The following is a 17868-nucleotide window of genomic DNA, read 5'->3' as shown; positions in this document are numbered from 1 at the left end:
TGACAACAGTGAGAACGTGGTTCACTAATAATAGACAGGAATGAAAAAGACCTCCATTGTTGCCTTGCCCTCCGCAGCCCTCTGCAGCCTGGGCCGAGGGAGAGGGGGAGTTACAGCAGAGACCCGTGGGGCCAGCTCAGGGCCTCCGGCCGACAGGAGGGACCCCCTCCACCCCCGCCATGTGCCTCAGAGAATGCAGGGTCCGTGCCGGAACCAGGATCACCAAGGCACTAGTCCAACACTCCCCCGGCCGCCCGCCACACCTGCCGTGAGGCCTCCCCGGCCGGTCTCCGTGCCCACCTTCCATCTCCACACCACTCGGCTCGTCTTCGGGGTGGCCCCAAGGCACGTGGCAAGGACCAGAGCCCGTAGACACAGTCCAGGACTTAGCTGGGAGTTGGTGCTCACTAGGGGAGGAACAGGAGGGTTCTGGGAGCCGCCACTTTAGGCTGCAAGGCCCTGGCTGCCCACAGACCGGCTTTGGCTTGGAGAACCCAGGTTTCTTGAGGACCAGGCTGGCTGCGTCCTACGTCGGCTCCTTCCAGGACCCAGGGCCAGGCAGCTGCTTGTCAGAGTGCTTGGAGGCAGACCCGAGGCCATCTGAAATTCCTTCTGCAGGAGGCAGGCGTTCTCAGAGCTGGGTGGGCTGGCAGGCCCGGTGTCCAGGCCAGCAGGCGAGAGCAGGCACCGGGCAAGCCAGTATTAAGTGGAAGCATCAGAACAATAAACAAAAGACTGTTGAACACTAAATTATGGAAACGCTTTCAGAGCCCAGGCCTCTGCCAGCCTGCGGTGTGGTGGCAGGAGTTCATGGGCTCCCCCCACCTGCAGGGGGATCTCCTGACCATGTGGGGGTGGGGGAGCTCTCCACCGCCCCCCAGCGGAGCAGGACGTCCGGAGGGGCTATCCAAATCTCCATTGAACAGTAAAGGTCAAACAGACGCCCTGGGGCGGTGGGTGGAATGCATCAGAGGAGGCAGGAATCAGGCAGCCTAGCCTCCCAGCAGGGCCTGGCCGCTGAATGCAGCTGCCCTCCCACCCCCCCACCCCTCCGCCCCAGCTAAGAGAACAGGTGTCAGGTGAGGACCTTCAGGGGCCGGCTGGCTCATAGCATGGCGGTCTGAGGTCTGAGGGTGTCCTCCCGCCGGGGTCGTGAGCGCCTGCCCCTGGCCCATGGGGGTTGGAGAGGCGCAGAATCTGGACAAGAGGCCAGCACGTGGACCGCGTTTCAGGGTTCTCAATCCCCAGTGGGTGTGAGTTGCGTCTCCCGGGGTCTCAGGGAGCTTCAGACACACAGGGAGCCTACCAGGCTGAGGAAGCTGGGGTCCTGAAGTTGGGAGGGAAGACCCTGAGGGAGTCTGCCAGGCCAGGACTCCCTGCACGCAGAAGGGCTGGGGGGCCAGGGCTTGGGGGGCCAGGGCTGGGAGGCAGTGGAGGAAGCAGGGCGGGGATGAACGCCTGACATCTGCCACCGGCCTCCCACTTTCCCACGGCCCCATCAAAGTCCTGGAAGCACCCTAGCCAGCGCCACCCCCCCACTTCCTCCCCCCAGGTCAGCCCTCCCCCCCCCCCCCCCCCCCCCCCCGGTGTGATCTTGCTGGGGGCACTCCACCCAGCCCCACCCAGCTCTCCAACCCCAGATTCGAGGCTGAGCACCCCTCTCAGAGGAGGTCCCACCCAAACCCCCAGGGGACTGCCCTGACTCCTGCAGGAGGTAGCGATGGCTAACTTCCCACGGGCCGCCTCCCGCCCTGTCCCGCCCCAGGCCAGATGTTGCTGCAGGCGCCTGAGAGCCCCTGAGGAACTGGAGGGTCTGGCGAGCGCTGGGAGGCCGCCCCCGTGCGGGCACAGCCCCCTCGAGGCCTGCCCAGCTCCCACCAGGGCCACCAGCGCCAGCACCGGCTCCCTGCTGCTGAGAACAGCCCTCTGTGTGGGCACCGCCATGGCAGCGTGGCCTTCTCCCTCGTGGCTCTGTTCACGGCCTCGTGGAGCTGTGAATCACACGCAACACACGGCCCCCTGAATTCTGTGGAATTTAGAGTGTGCAGGTGGTTCCCAGCAAAGTCGCAGGGAGGTGCGACCATCACCGAGGCCCATTTTTAGAACGTTTCTGTCACCCCGAAAGGACATGCACCTAACTGCCCTCCCTCCAGCCCACGGCAACCTATCCACGTTCCACCTTCGTGGCTGTCCCCGTTCCCGACTCTTTCTGTGGCCTTTTGTGTCTGCTTTTGTCCCTGCGCATCACGGTGGCCTCGAGGGCCATGCTCCAGGCCGCGCGGCCGGCCCACTCCCTGTTCACACCACAGTAGTGTTCCCTTGTAGGGGTGGCCTACATTCCGTTGGCCCGTGTGTCTAGGGACACTTGGGTTGTTTCCAGCTTGGGGAACCAGAGAACATGGTAGTGTCCTCCTCCCAGCAGCCCTTCTGCCCCCACAGGATTTCCTGAGCCTCCTCCACCCCCGGCTCGGGTGGCCCCAGGGACCTGATCAGGGCTCCAGAACATCTGGAGCCCCTCCGTGGGCCGGGGCCCTGTGCTGGCCTGTGTCCCCTTCCGCAGCACGTCCCAGGCAGGGCAGGACTCCCACGGGCGCGGGCCACACTCGGGCTGTGTTCCCTGCCCTCTCCACCCTTCCTATGCTCCGTCTGGTACGGCGGTGGCAGTGAGCAGGAGGGGGACGGGATAGGATGAGTGCCCTGAGGGGACAGCGGGAGGTCTAGGTGCCCTGGGAAAATGCTATTTCCAACCCAGTGATGATCGAACAGGATGGCTCCGCACCCAGTGCTGATACGGAACGGATCGCCTCACGGCAAGGCTCTACTGGACTCACTGCTGCCCGAGAGCAGAGACTCCAGACCATGTCTGAGAGGCCGGGAGCCCCAAGACCCTCCGGCCGTCAGCCAGGGTGGCCGGATCCCCCTCCCAGCGCGGGGCCCCTCGGCTGGGCAGGCTGCCTGCATGCCTTAGCATCTGCCGTAGGCCCCACCTGCCCCCACCCCTGCACCGGCATATGCAGCCCTGTGGAGCTGTGCAGCGCAAAGTGAGGGTCTAGAAGCCGCCTCCCCTTCTGAGTGACCTGCCATTAGATTCTGGGGGCTCGAAGGGGCCCTGCCGAAGCCACACCCCACGGCCTCCACCACCCCCGCACTGTGACCTGAGGGGACCCGAGCTGGCGAGCCTGGGGCTGGGACGGAAGCGTCTGAGCCCACGGAGGGTGAGCAGGGGGACAGAGGCCAGCTGGCCACACAGGTCACACACTCAGGGGGCCTCCCTTCCCCCTCCCCGAGAGTCTGCTCTTTCAGGTTGCTCTGACTCTGGGGGAGGGCACCCCAGGGCCCTGCAGAGTGCGCCTGGCTCGGATGGGGCCTGGACCCCTCCTCCTTCCCCGCCACGTCTCACCTCCTGCTGCTGGGAGGAAGGTCACCGGGGAAAAGATACACCACCCAGTTAAATCAGAGTCTCAGATATAAACACATTTTTTAGTATAAGTAGCTCCCAAACATTACACGGGATATATTTGTACCAAAAATTAATCATTGTTTGTCTGCGATTCAAAGTTAACTCGGAGGGACGCCTGGGTGGCTCACTCCGTTATGCATCCGGCCCTGGATTCCGGCTCAGGTCATGATCTCGGGGTTGTGGGATGGAGCCCCACGTCGAGCCCGGGCTGGGCCTGAAGCCTGCTTAGGGTTCTCTCTCTCTCCCTCTCCCACTGCCCCTACCACCCTGTCTCTCACAAAACAGAGCAAAAGTCAGCAGGGCCAACCTGTTTTTTTCTTTTTCTTTTTTTTTTTTTTTTTAAGATTTTTAAAAATTTATTTGCCAGAGAGAGAGAGAGAGAGAGAGTGCAAGCGAGTACACACAAGCAGGCAGAGAGGCAGGCAGAGGCAGCGAGAGAAGCAGGTTCCCTGCCGAGCAAGGAGCCCGATGTGGGACTCGATCCCAGGACCCCGGGATCATGACCTGAGCCAAAGGCAGCAGCTTAACCCACTGAGCCACCCAGGCATCCTGCCAATCTGTATTTTTAACTGCTGCATCTGATGGGCCGTACCTTGAGGCTTCTGGGAGCGGAGTGGATGTGTGACTTCTGCAGCTGGGGGTGTGAGGTCCTGGGTACGTCCCCTGCTCGTCCCCAACCCACTGCAGGGACCCAGCGGGCAGAGGAGTTGGGACCAGGCTGGGTCAGGGGCAGCAGATGAGAGCTGCTCGTCTGGGAGAGGGCAGGGCCGGGGCCAGGGACACGCTGAGAGCCGCAGGGGCCCCCTCCTGATGGGTCCAGCCCCGTTAGGGTGTGAACTTACAGAAGCCCCTCCTTTAGCTGCTGCTTTGTCCTGGGGACTGGGAACAGGACGGAAGGGGCACCTGTGTCCAGCACTGCTGTTTAGGCTGGGCACATGGCAATCGTGGGCAGCCCCTGAGCTGGGGGGACACCAGGCAGGTGTAGGACGGAGACAATTGGCCAGGGGTCTGGGCCGCCTGCCCCCAAATCCACTCTCTGTGGAGACTGGCCCAGCTTTCCTCACACTGAGGGGGTTCCCTCTAGGCCTGGCTTTCAGACAGCATAGGGCTGGGCCCTGCCTGTCAGTGGCAGTGTCCTGTTAATTGGACTTGAAGGGGCTGCAGGAGGCCACGACGGGCTGACAACCTGCCAGCCAGGCCGTGGCACCCCAGAGGGCTCAGCCTCCCTGCTGCCGACTGCGTCGTGAGGACCACAGTCCGGCACACTGACCTGCTGGGTGACCCCGGGCACACCTGTCCCGGCTTTGGCTCAGGTCTCTGCTCTTAACAACCTCCTGTGGACTAGGCCTTCCCTGTCCCCCCAGCTAGGGCGGGCACGGGCCGAGCATCACGGGAAAGCAGACAGGGACCAGCACACAGCAAAGGGAGGGCTGTAGGGCTGGCTTTGGAGAGCCCTGAGAGGAGCCCAGCTGGCAGATAGCTGGCTACACATGTCAAGCAGGGCTCTCCCAGTGGTGGGCGCTGCAAGGCCAAGGCTGGTGGGTCTGTGGTCTGAAGAGACGATGGAGGGCAGTGCCTGGCGGTGGGTCTTGTTGGCTCAAGGAGGCTGGATCCAGAGCCCAGGACCCGTGGGGGCTTCAGGAGGGAAGGGGGCCTTTGGAGGCAAGGGGACGATCAGAGAGGGCAGCTGAAGGTCTGGACACGGGGAGAATGGCCTCGGGGGCTCCAGCCAGCCCACGGGTAAACAAGAGTGCCCTGAAGGGAGCAGGTGTGCCCAGGAGGGACAGCACTGTGGCTGGGAGGGTGGTGATGGAGGTGCCCTCCGGGCCCCTGAGCTGAGGAGGGGGCCCCAGGTCCAGACAGCCAGGCCTGCCAAGGCAGAGGGGCCCCCAAAGCAGCTGGGACGTTCCACAGCCGCACACCTCTGGGGTCTGAGTCCCTTTCCTGGGGGCGGGGTCTTGTCTCTATTTTCTGCTGCCTGGACAAATGTGCCACTTGCCACCCCCCCCCAACATGCACACACCAGGTCTTTGTCAAGGAAAGCTTTGCCCTTAAAAAAAAAAAAAAAAGAAAAAAAAAGAGTAAATAGCAAAAAGCAGAACCAAATTTTCCAGAGGCCTGGAGGATTTAAAAGACAATACATCTGAACACTCTGTACAGTTTAATTAAACAATTTTAATGCCAATTTCCAAATTGTCCAATGCTTCATCTTGCTTGAACATTCCTTTCTAGCAATGTGGACATATCACTGTTTCATTGCTTTTAATGTCATTTTCTCCTATCAACGTATGATCTGTTTTTCATTTTCCCTCTGGGGCGAGGCTGTCCCCACGTGGGGCAGAACCCCTCCGGTGGAAGGCACGTGGGCCTCTGCTGTGTTCCCGTGAGCACGATGAGGGCTCAGGGCGGCTCAGCCCCACTGGACGCCGTGGACGCAGAGTCGGCGAGCACCAGGTCAGGGGACGCAGAACCTGGGAGGACCATTCCGGCAGGTCCTCAGCTTGGGCAAGTGGAGGGGAAGGTAGTTGGGGATGGAAAAGGCCCCTCCGGGGGTCTTTACAGCACCACCGGTGGTAAATGAGCCATGGGGTTTCTGAAGGCCATAGGCTTTGTCAGGTTATAGATGTCTTTAAAAAATAATGTCTACTTTAAAAATCCATGGCCCTGTCCCTTCTGCAGACATCTGGAGGATGGAGCGTGACAGAAGAGGGTGACAGTCTCTCATTTAGAATGACAGACAGTTTCCTCCCTGTACCACAAGATCCTGCAGAAGCCCTGTCCTGCCCCCCCATCCCCGGCACCACACCTCACAGTCCGCCTACCACATACGCACTCCACGCTCTCTCTGGGTCAGCTTTCTCCTGTCTGCCACGGGGCCTTTGCACAGACTGCTCTCACTGCTGGGAATAACCCTTTGCTCCTCTTCTGGCTGCTTTCTTATTCTCAATATGTCTGCTGCTTCCTTTCTCGGTTGTCCATGGCACTGAACACAGTTTGTAAATGTTTTTGTCCTGCATCCAAGGATGCGTTACTGGCTGCCTCCTTCCTGGAATGAAGCTCCAGGGAACAAGGACAAGGCCTGTACTGGTCCTTGTCACTACACCCCCAGTTCCACCCCAGACCTGGCACACTGTAGACCCCCCCCCCCATTTTTGTCCAGCAAATCAGTAACAGCCTCCAACTAAAACCAACCTGGAGCTTCGCCCTAGACTTAATGAGTGTGTAGGAGACCAGGGACCTGCTTCAGCTCTGGTGTCTGTCCCCTGCTTGCAAGCCTCCCTGTAGGGCTGAGCTCTAGGCCCTGGGCTCTCCCAGAGCCTTCTTCCGAGCTAGGGCCCTAATTGCTGTTTGAGGACCTTAATTACCGGCTGGGGCCCTCCAGTGCTAAGTAGTAGCATTAAAATAGAGTAAATGTTTTCCTTTTCTTGAAAAGTTCACGTATACAAGAGAAGGCCCTGCGGAGAGGAGAGCAGCCTGTCCAAGGCACCTCCTGAGACCCGCACCAGAGCTGCCCGGCCATGTCTTCCTGTCCCTTTGTCCAGTGCCTTCCCAGGGCACAGCTGCCTCCTGGGGCCTTCCTCCCCCTCTGCCCCCGCTCAGCCCCTGCCCCACACAGCCCCCTCCCCATCAGGGCTACACCTGGCCTGCTGCCCTGCAGGTGGGGAAGCTCAGGCTGGCAGGGACCTAACTGCAGGCTTGCCAGGTGGCCCCCACTCCAGGCCATGCCAGCAGCTGGCGAGGCCCAACCAAGGCTCCTAGACTGGACTCGTGGGGACCACCTGCCTGTTCTTTGTCCAGAGGAAGGGGCTTTCTGGGCGCTGAGGATGGGCTTGGAAAGAGGGAGGGAGCCGCCCCTCCAGGGCTGCCTGGGGAAGGTGCTCCCAGAGGAAGTGGGGTGGGGACAGGGACGGGTGGGGAAAGTAGGAGCCTCCACCACGCTGGGGTGGGGAGGAGTCAGGAGCCGCCGGCGCCCTCCCTGCTGACACCTGGCGGACAGGGCTCTCTGTCGGCCTGGAGGGGCCCGCCTGGTCTGGTCCAGGCTCTTAGGTGCTGCCGGCCCCGCGAGGACTCCGCTGTGGAGGGACCCCTGGAACACAGGCGCTCCAGTGACCTGTCCTGTATGTGCTCAGTGTGAGAGCGGGGAGCCTTGAAGGAGGACCTGGCCCCTTCCCCTTTCCCAGGCCCTCAGGGGTCTCCACCCGGGAGGGGTGGGCAGCGGACAAGTTCGCCGAAACTGCCTCCCGTTTGTCTGCGCGCGCGCGGGTGCTGGGGGAGATGCGGATGCAGGCGCGCCCAGAATCCCACCCACGGACACGGCAGCGCATCACACGGGCACGGTCACACCCAAAACACACACGCGGAGGGGGAGGGGCACGCAGCCTCGCAGTCGCGGTCGCGGCCGCCCACGCCCGCCCGGCCCCGCCCCCTCGGCGACCCCGGCCCGCGTCGCCGGGGTGTAGGGGCGGTGCGCCGCGGCGGCGGTGGCGGCGAGGGGGAGGGGAGAGCCCGCCTCCGCGACTCGGGCCGCCCCCGCAGCTGGGGGCGGGGAGCACGTTGGCGCCGCTCCCCGCCCCCCCGCCGAGCCGCTCCGCGCGCGCCCCATGGCGCCCCGCGCGCCCGGAGAGGGGGTGGGGACGCGGTGGGGTCCAGCTCCGCCCCCGCCCCCACGCCGGGACCCTGGGAACCGGCGGGCGCCCCCCACGATGGGGGAGGGTCGCCGCGCGCGTGCCTCGGGGCGGGGGCGGCCCCTCCCTCTCGGCGCCCCTGCGGCCCCGCCCCCGCGCCGGCCCCGCCCCCGCCCTCCGCGGCTCACTCCGAAGTTTCCTGCGCTGCGCGCGGACACGCTCCGGGCTTGCTCGCCGCGCCGCGCCCCCGCCCCGCGCCCCCCGGCCCCGCGCCCCGCGCCCCCGGCTCGTCCGCCCAGCGGTCCCCTCCGCGCTGGGGCCGCCGCCGTCGCCGCCTGGACAGTCGGAGCGGGAGCCGAAGCCGGCGGGCCGGGGCCGGGGGCTCGGGGCCGGGGGCGGCGCGCTCCAGCCGCGGCCGAGCGCCGTGCCGGGTCCGCGGTGACCGCGCCGCCCGGGCGATGCCCGCGGGGACGCCGCTGGCCGCCGGAGCTAGGTGAGACACGGCGGGGACGCGCGCCCCACTGCGCGGCGGGACCCTCTTCAACTTAGCGGAGCCGGCGAGGGGGCCCCTGGGGCCTCCGCCCCGGCGGTGGGGGAGGGGCGGCCCAACCCTCGCCGGAGGGAGGGGGCGGGCGGGGGCGGGGGGCGCATTTGTCTCTAATAAGGGAAGACAAAGACATCCCGGCGACCGCGGCTGTTCCCGCAGCTCCGCTGTGCCCGAGGCGGGCGAGGGGTGTCGTTCCCGGGTCCCGGTCACCGCCTGTCACCCCGCAGGTGCTGCTCGCTGCCACCATGACCGAGGGCGTGCAGGCGGCCGACGAGGTTCGAGTGCCCCTGGGCGCTCCGGCCCCGGGCCCCGCGGCGGCGGCGGCTGGGGCGTCCCCGGCGAGCCCAGGGGTGCCGGGGCGGAAGGCGGAGCCGGTGTCCGGGCCCGGCGCGTCGCCCCCCGAGAGCCCGGAGGCCGAGCGGGGCGCGGAGCTGGGCGCCGACGAGGAGCAGCCCGTCCCGTACCCGGCGCTGGCGGCCACGGTCTTCTTCTGCCTCGGGCAGACCACGCGGCCGCGCAGCTGGTGTCTCCGGCTGGTCTGTAACCCATATCCTTCCAGGGCCGCCGGGCTGCGGCGGTGCGGGACGGGGGTCCAGCGCGCGGGACCTCCTCCGCGTGGCCCCCGGCGAGGCCGGCCTCGTTGGACCCGGAGCGGGATGGGCGCGCGGGGAGCGGCAGGGCAGGGCAGGGACGGCAGGGGGGCGCTTCGTTCCATACCCGGCCGGGGTGTCCCCGGTGCCGACCTAGCGCGGGATGGGAGAGGGTGGGAGAGAAGCCGCGAGGCCATCACGAGCTTGGAGGGGAGCAGGGGTCGGCCGCGCGGGAAGTCGTGCCCACTTGGGTGGCGGTCGGGATGGGAGTGCTGGCCCCTCGGCTTACGGACTGTCCGCCAGAGGCGGGACCCTCGCTGGGGAGGGGGAGGCCGGCGGGAAGTAGAGTAAGGGGAGCGAAGTTTTCAGCCTGTGCTTTGCGCTTCAGAGCGTTGCGGGAGACCCGTGGGGCCCGGAGGCGGTGCGAGTTTGCCGGCCCTTTTCCACGGAGAGATGCCGTGACGTTGGTTGTGAACTCTCCTCTCCAGGCTGAACTCCGTGCTGGGGCTGATTTAAGTCATGCGCAGCTGGGGGTGGGGGGCAGGGACGCAGCTGGCTCTGTGCGCTCCGGTCCCTTCCCCTAGGGCTTTTCCTGGCATTGGAGGAGGGGGCCCCCTCTCTGCTTCCAGCCAGAGCGGCACAGACTTTCAGAGAAGGTTCCAGAGTGGTGTTGGGGCAGCCAGGGGGCACTTCTGGGATGTAGGCGGCACGTTTGGTGCCCCCCCCCAGCAGATGGTGTTTGGGGGCTGTCCTGGTGGGCTCTGGTTGGCCCTGGGTCCTGGCTTTCTGGTTCTTCTCACTGGTGGTGGGAGCCGGTTTTCAGGAGGCGGTGCCCGGGGAGGGGGGGGTGCTGTGTCTTCAGGCCCCTTGCCCTGAAGAGATTGGACATCCTGGACAGACAGGGACAGGGGGTGGGGGGTTGATTGAGGTGGGGACCTGCAAGTAAACTTTATTTGTCAAAATCGAGGCAGAGGCTAAAGCAGCGTGTGTGTATATTTTTCCTACCTTGTGTGTTTAGCTGTATAAATATTAAACGTAAAAGAGGAAACTGTACCGAGAAAAGTAAGATCTACATTACTTTTTTTCTCCAAATCCAAACATTGGCCTAGTCCAGTTCTGCTCCTGGTTGTGAAGAAGGGGGTCATGGTCGCAGCCCAGTAGCCAGCTCAGGGCCTGGCCGCCTGCACCCTCGGCAGCTGGCAGGCGACACCTCCCCCATGTCGGGGCATGGTCCATCCTCTCTGGAACTCCGGCCTGGAGACGGCCCGGGCACCTCGTGGTTGGCATGAAGGTGGCATGGCTGGGTGTCATGGCGGGTGACGGGGCCGTGTCTGTCTGAGCACCCTAGGCTGGGACAGGCCTGGCGGCCAGCTTTGCGTGCGTGTGCGGCATTTCCAAGCGTGTGCAGAGACCAGATAGGGAAAGAGCCGAGTGGGGCCTGTGCTTTGTCTCCGCTGACAGCCCTGTGTCTGGCTGCTCCGGGCCCTGGAGGCTGAGGGAGTGTAACGGTCTGACCCAGGGGTGCTGGGGTGTTCTGTATCCCTGGGCATGTCTGACAGGCGCGCGTGTGTGTGACTCCGTGTAGGGGAGCAGGGGCAGGGGTGGCTCATGCAGGTAGGGTGAAGCCAGAGTGGCTTGGGGGAGGGGGCCGGCTGGGTCTGGTGGTGGCGTCCCCATCTCTGTGCGTCCTTATAACCCAAGGAGAAGGATTCTCTGTCGCTCTGGGAGCAGGAGGGGCACCGGGCTGGAGGGGGATGGCATTGGCAGGAAGTGGGTTCAGATCCCGGGACGCGCTGATTTGTGTTCTGTGGAGATCCTGCGCCTGTCAGGCAGGGTGGGCACCGCACAGTCTTTGGCTTTGTGGGGGCGGCTGCTGACCTCCAGCAGACGCCAGGCTGAAGCAGTGGGGGCGTGTCGGCTCTGGGGCAAACCTAAAATAAGCCGCGTGCCTGGACAGGTGGGGACTGGTTCCCCTGGCAAGCTCCTGGGGCCTCTGCGTGGCTCCGCGGAGCACTCGGATTCCTGCGGGCCGATGGGCTGGCCTCGGGCACACACAGGAGTGTGCCTGACACCGCCAGCTCCCTGTCTGCCCTGCTGCAGGGGACAAAGTCAGAGAGCCAAGTGGGATAATTGGGTTTGCTCTGGGAACCCACACTCGCCGGAGGCTGGCGCAGTCCCAGCCCACGTCACAGCCCCACACCGGGATTCATTCGGCGACTGGAACGCGGGAAGGGGCCTTCCCCAAGCCCCCAAGCTCTCGGGAATCTCCGTGGGGGTGACCCCAGCACCCACGATACTGCGTGGTCTGCTCGGGCTCTAAGGGGGACTCCCAACACGCAGCAGAGGAGCCGACAAGGGCAACCCGCGTCCTTATCAATTGACTTGGCTTTTTGAAAATACAGTGGCGCTGGAACTTTCGGGGCAAGCGCCGTTTCTCCTACACAGGTTTATTTATAGAGGAAGGTGGGTGGGATCTGTGTGTTGTAGCCTGCGTGGCTGGGTTATGTTCTGCCCGGGCTCCCCCTGGGTTCCTGACTCCGTGCCTGTCTGCCGGCCGCGCAGCTGCTGCGTCCTAGCACCCAGCCCGTGGGGCCTCTGGGGACGCGCTCTGCTCTGGAGGGGGCCCCAGGGGAGGCTGGCTGCAGCCCAGCGAGGGTGTAAGGGACCAGGAGGGTGCCGAGGAAGCCCCTGGGGGTTCAGGTGGCAGGCACCTCTAGGAGTCATCTCCCAGGGGCCTGGTACAGGGTGTGCTTCAGCCTAGGGCTCGGAGAAGCCAGAGGACACACCAAGGTCACGCAGCTGCTGGAGGGCAGAGCTGGGGGAGCCCGGTCAGACTCTCAGGTCCCTGTGTTGGGCAGGGGTGCGAGGCTGGGCCAGTCTGGGTTTTCAGAGGCATCTCATGAGAGTTGCTGCTAGCCGTCCGGCCGCCACGGGCACGCAGGGCTCACGGTAGGTGTGGGTGTCCTGGTGCGGGCGCTAAGGGCATTGACCTAGAACAGGCCCGGTCCTTCTTTCCATCCTGCAGCCCACTCTGCTCCTGCAGACCGGAACCAAGCAGGACAGTTACACGTGATGCTCACCTTCCTGACCTTGTGGCCGTGCTCCCCGGCACACTTTGCCTGACGCTCGGGGCTTCCTTTGTGTGCTCTGGGGACAGAGCCCTGGGGGTGCTCCCCTTCTAAGCCCCTCCTCATGCCAGCATCTTGTTCCTGGACCTGGGTCTTTGTTCTCCTGGCACCCACGTGTGTCTCTGCCTGGACTGAGAGTCCCCAGGCTGGCCTCTCGTGGGGAGTCCTTGACAGGTTCTGAAATGGGTGCTGGACGGGCCTGGGGTGGGCCGAGGGGAAGGCCATCCCGTGCCTGGTAGAATGGGGGGGGTGTGAAGGCAGAAGGGGTGTGTGCAGAGTGGGGGGCCTCACCTCTGTGGGCTGGCCACGGCATGGCGTGTCTGCACGGGCCCTGGGCTCCCCACGCTGCAGGCCATTCTCCCGGTGGCTCCCTTTTTCCGATTGAAGAAGGAACGAGGGACGGTGATTGTCCCGTGTGTCTGGACTGCGCCGCTGTTTCCTCACGCACATGCCAAGCCCTGAGTGTGTGCTGGCTGGGACGGGCCTGTCCCTGCTCTCTGGGCCGGCGTGAGCGGAGCCGGGTGTGGTGGGGGGCTTCACAGGGAGACTGCTGGTCCTGAGCGCTGGGGCGGGCAGCGGGGCGAGGTGGGTCTGAATCCCTGCCAGAGGCAGGGTTGGGGGAGCCCTGTTCTTAGCGTGGCTGCTTCTGGAGGGCTTGGTGGGAGGGGGTGTCCCTGGACACGGGCCTGACCTCTTGTTGGCCCCTGAGTGAGACCTGGGCAGCAAGGTGCCCTCTCTTGGGTTCTGTGGGCTGCTAAGGAGGGCTTCCTGGCAGAAGTGAGGTCGGGCTGGGCTGTGTGGGTGGATAGGAGCTGTAGTAGAGAAGGAGCGGGAAGATTTTTGTGGGTTTTATAAGGTTTCTGCTTCCCACGAGGAGGCGGAAGGGTTTGGTCTTTGGGAATCGGCCTCTGATGAAAAGTCTGGATCTGTGGCAGCCTCAGCCTTTGAGGGGAGCAGGCAGCAGAAGGGGGTTAGTGTGCATCTGTGGGGACGGACCTGGCTTCCTGCGTCTCTGCAGCTTCCTTGGATTGGCCCAGGAAGGTTTGTGGCCTAGACTTTTCTCTTGCCCTGTGCCCCCATCTGAGCACCCCTGGGGCCCTGAGCTGGGCAGACGGTTAGTGTTCATCGAGCTTATTGGCGGCCTGCTTAGTCGGCAGAGGTCGGGAAGCGCTGATTAAATGGGGTGTGCATGTGCCGTGGTGAGGCCAGGTGTGGCCCCATCCCCACATCTGCAGTCCAGCTGGACTCTACAGAGGGCCTGGGGGCCCTGGGGGCACAGCCCAGTGGGGACTGCAAGGTCCCTTCACTCTACAGACCTCTCTCGGCCTAAGCTCTGTGCTGGTCCTTGTGCTAGGCCTGCTGTGGTTCTCCGCAGGACTCGGGGATCTCCCGCCGTGTGCTCAGTGTGTCCTGCCATCGGTCACTCTGCATCAGGACTCCACTGGCCTGATCTCGGTGGAGGCACTGGGCTGGGGGGACCAGATGGAGGCTCTTGGGGGCTGGGGAGTTTACAGCAGCTGAGTGGACGCGGAGACTGGTTGTGGGAGGATATGGAGCAAGAATGTGCCCTGCAGGGGGATGGCACAAGCAAAGGTCCTGAGGCAGGTGGGATGTATCCGTGAGCCTGGAGCTGTTTGGGTTTTGCTGTGAGGTAAAGGCGATGGGAGGCAGGGAGGCCAGGAGTGAGTATGGTGGGCCTGGGCTGTGTCTCAGGGAAGAGCTCTGCCCCCGGGGTAGGGGGGTTGGACTCACCCCTTAAGGGAGCGGTGATATGGGGACCAGGGTCAGGGAAAAATAGAGGAGAGGTAGGGAGAGAGGAGCAGGTGGAGGGCACTGCAGGGACAGAGGCCAGGAGACGGGAAGGTGCCGGCACTCCCCCACCACCCCCGTGACGTGTGGGCAGGACACAACTGGTGCCGGACTGTCAGAGGACGCTCTCAGACCCTGTGGGTGTCCCATCCTCCCTGGCATGGCAGAGCACTCAGAGGGGTCCAGGGAGCTCCCTGCGCCTTCCTGTGGTGCAGCGGGCCAGACAGCACCTCCCGGAGCGGCTGGCAGGACCCCTGGTCCAGGGTCAGGATGTGGAGGGATGCGGGGGATGGGCTGGCCTGTCAGGCATCCCTGAGAGGAATCAGGGCAGCCGTGCTTGTCCCGCTCAGTCAGCTTGCTGGATTCTCAGGGGCCAGACCTCGGCCCCAAGCCATCAAAGTCAGGGGGGAGATGTTATCTTTGCATCCAGGTGTTCTCGTGTCCAGTCCCTGTTCCCTCTCCCCTGCCGTCTCCCCTTCTCCTGTTGCCTCCCTCCCCACCAGAGGCCTGGTCAGGGAGCAGGCTTTCTCTTTCCATGGCAAGTGGGTGTTGGGTTAGGGTCACAATGACTCGGTTACACTCTTTTGTCGGTGGTGACACAGGTAGGAACAGGAATACCCCTGAGTCACAGGGACCCCCGTTGAATTTGCAGTGAGGAGATGGGGGAGTGGAGTCCGGGGACGGCCTTACATCGTTATTTAAGGCCTGGATTCCCAGACGGGATGGGGTGCAGAGGAAGACAGCCCCGCCCTCGGGAGCTGGCAGCGGCTTCGGGCACCGTCCCCAGAGCACCGTGCCCGCCGCAGATGACAGATGGGGGCCCTCTGCTGCGCGTCTCCGCTGAGTGAGTAGCAGTTCTGCTCACGGGCCCCCCCGGAACAGACGCACGCTGTGCAGGGGAGGCGAGGCTGTGTGTCCCCGGCCCCCCGGCTGCCGGGAGGGGTTGTCCGCTCCTGGAGTTGTGATTAGTGGGACTGTGGATGAGGGCGTGAAATCAGCGCGCAGGGTGGGCGCGAGGCCCACCCCCCCCCCCCGTGCACCCCAGCAGCCGGCAGCCTTGTGAGGGGAGTCCCCGAGTTGCTCCTGGGTGGGGGAGGGTTCAGGGGCACCAGGAGCCCCTTGCGTTCTTTGTAACGCACATGAGGAGCAAGTGTGTCGCACAGCAGAAGCACTGTCCCGGGGCACAGAAGTCTCGGTCCCGGGCCCGCGACGGCCCCAGGGCCAGACAGGTACAGGTGGGCCTGTGATCTGGCCGCCAACGTGCTCACGCTGGGCGGCCCTAGGCCCGGCCTCCGCGTCTGCCGATCACAGCGTTCACACAGAATAGGGAACTGATGTTACTGAGAGCGCGGAACCCACCAGGGGCGGGTGTGGGTGGGCTGGGCGGTCGTGCTCAGGGGTGCTCAGGGGCCAGCAGCTCCCCTGGCCCGGTCAGAGCCCCGGGCGGGTGAGTCCTCCTGGGGGGTGCCGTTCCCTGTCTTGCTGGAGCCGAGCGAAGCCGGACCCTGGCACAGGGGCTGAGACGTGCATGGCCAGCCGCGGCCAGCCTGCTTGGTCACGCCGTCCTCTCTGTTCTGGGCTCTGCCGGTGCCTCCCCCACTCCCACGCTCGGGGAGGTCGGAGCTCTGGATGCTGGGGACGTTGGTGTGGAGGGTGCGGCCGCCAGCGGGACCCTAGGTCTCAGCTCCTTGCTGGCCTGAGGACCTTGGGCGGAGAGGTGGGGACGACACCGGCTCTGCAGGGCATGTGGCCCCAAGGCCGAGCCCCCTCACCCCAGGAGGGCCCCAGAGCCTTCCAGGATTCCTTAGGTGTTCCTGGTACCCCTTCCTGCAGCGTGGCAGTGGCCCCACGCCAGCTTCGGTTTTTCCTCACAGGGTCCCGATTGTCCTCTTGGTCACTGATAGCATGGAGTCACTGGGGACCCTGATCAGCGGGTGAAGGGCCCAGGCCAGTGCGCGGCAGGCCAGGGGAGAGGGCCCCGGAGACCCCTGGGCTTGCCCTCCATGCTGTCCCCGGCTCTGAGAGCACATGGGGCTCCCCTTGGTTTCCCCGTCCCCGGACTGCATGTGGGGTGTGCAGTCGCGGACACGGGAACGCGGGAGGGAGAGGCAGAGGTGGGTGTTCTTTAGAAAGAGCAGAGCTGTTGGGGTGGACAGGGTGTGTGTCCCTGAAGTGTGAGGGAGCAAAGCAGAGGTAGTCTGAGCTTGGGGGGTCTCCTCCTCCAGACCTAATCCCTGTGTCAGAGGCTGGGGCCCCTTGGGTCCCCACCCCGAAGCTGAGGGCCGTGGTGGACAAGGACTTATTCTGGGGTTGTGTTTCCTGATCTGAGGGAGGAGCCTGCATTCTGGGTGTGGGTCCCCATTGCCACTTGATATCCATCCTTTGGAGCGGTAGCGTGGAGTCTCGGCCGCTGGGGGGCCAGGGAGCTGGGGATCACCCACTGGCCCGTGGATGGAGGGCCGCGTATCCCCTGGGAGGATGGCCAAGGAGCCGGGCTGCAGGGACCAGGCTGTCGGGGACCGGCAGAGTTCGGGTCTTCTCCATGGCCTTTGGGTGGTACCTATGGGAACAAGCCCCCCAGATTCTCAGGTGGGTGTTCCTGGTACCAGACCTGAGGCCGCAGCCCACGCTGCCCACTTCGTGCCCCAGGGGCGACCTTTGAATCTCTCCTGCTCCTCAGGCGATCCAGAGGGTCTAGGGCCAGCTAGGTCTCCCAGCTGTGTGGCCTTTGGGTGACCTCTTGGGACTTGGTTAGGGCAAGTCTTCTTGGCCCTGCCCTTGGTGCTGGCCCGGGGAGGGGTCCCCACTGGCTGGGGAGCTGTTGGCAGGGGCGGAGAGTAGCAGCAGTGCTGGGTGCTTTCAGAGGCCGTGCCCGTGCTCTGCAGCAGGGCATCGTGGGGCAGCCTGGGTCAGGGGCAGGCGGGGGCACCACAGCTGGCAGGGGCTCTGGGGCTGTGCACGTCGCTCACTCCAGCTGGCACATGGGAGCCACTGTACTGGCGTGACTAGTATCCCCCGAGATCACGTCTACTAGGAACCTCAGAACGTGGATTTCCATGGCGACTGAGTCTTTGTGGCCATAACCAAGGTGAAACGAGGTCAGTCTACAGTGGGGGGCCCTTGGCATGGCGGCCTGTGTGCTCAGGAGAGAAGCAAAGACAGAGGCAGACTGTGCATGAGATCATGGGAAGTTGGGGTCGTGGGTCCGTGATGGTCAGGTTTTCCTGCAGCCCCGGGAACGGAGGGACCCCCAGAAGGAGCTGGCATGCCGACACCTCCAGACTGAACTCCTGCTGCCCCAGCTCGCACACCCTGGGCGTGCCTTCCGCTGTCCCCCCAGAGGGAGCTCGAGGGGGTGCTGGATGTCTGACCGGGAGGGAGTCCTTGTTAGGATATGAGTCACGCCAGCTGGGCCGTGTCAGGCTCTCTGACGAGAAGCCACCCGGGGAGAGGGAAAACCGACCGTGAAATCAGCCACTCGGAGCAATTTGGGGTGGACGGAGCGTGTGCCGCTGAAGTCACAGGCAGCAAGGCAGGCCTGGGCTTTGAGCCTGGGAGACCCCTCCCGCTCTGGGCCCTGGCAGGGTGTCAGGTGAGGAGGGGCAGGGGCCGCGCCTGTCTCTGTGCCCACGTCCTTCGGGCTTCCGGGGGGGCCTTCCCCAGGGAAGGATCTGTCCCAATGTCCGCTCTGCAAGTCCCTTTTTCTGGA

Source organism: Neovison vison, chromosome 14 (genome assembly GCF_020171115.1).
Source record: "Neovison vison isolate M4711 chromosome 14, ASM_NN_V1, whole genome shotgun sequence".
NCBI lineage: Eukaryota > Metazoa > Chordata > Mammalia > Carnivora > Mustelidae > Neogale > Neogale vison.
The sequence above is the reverse complement of the archived record's forward strand: the minus strand, read 5'-3'. Positions refer to the sequence as shown.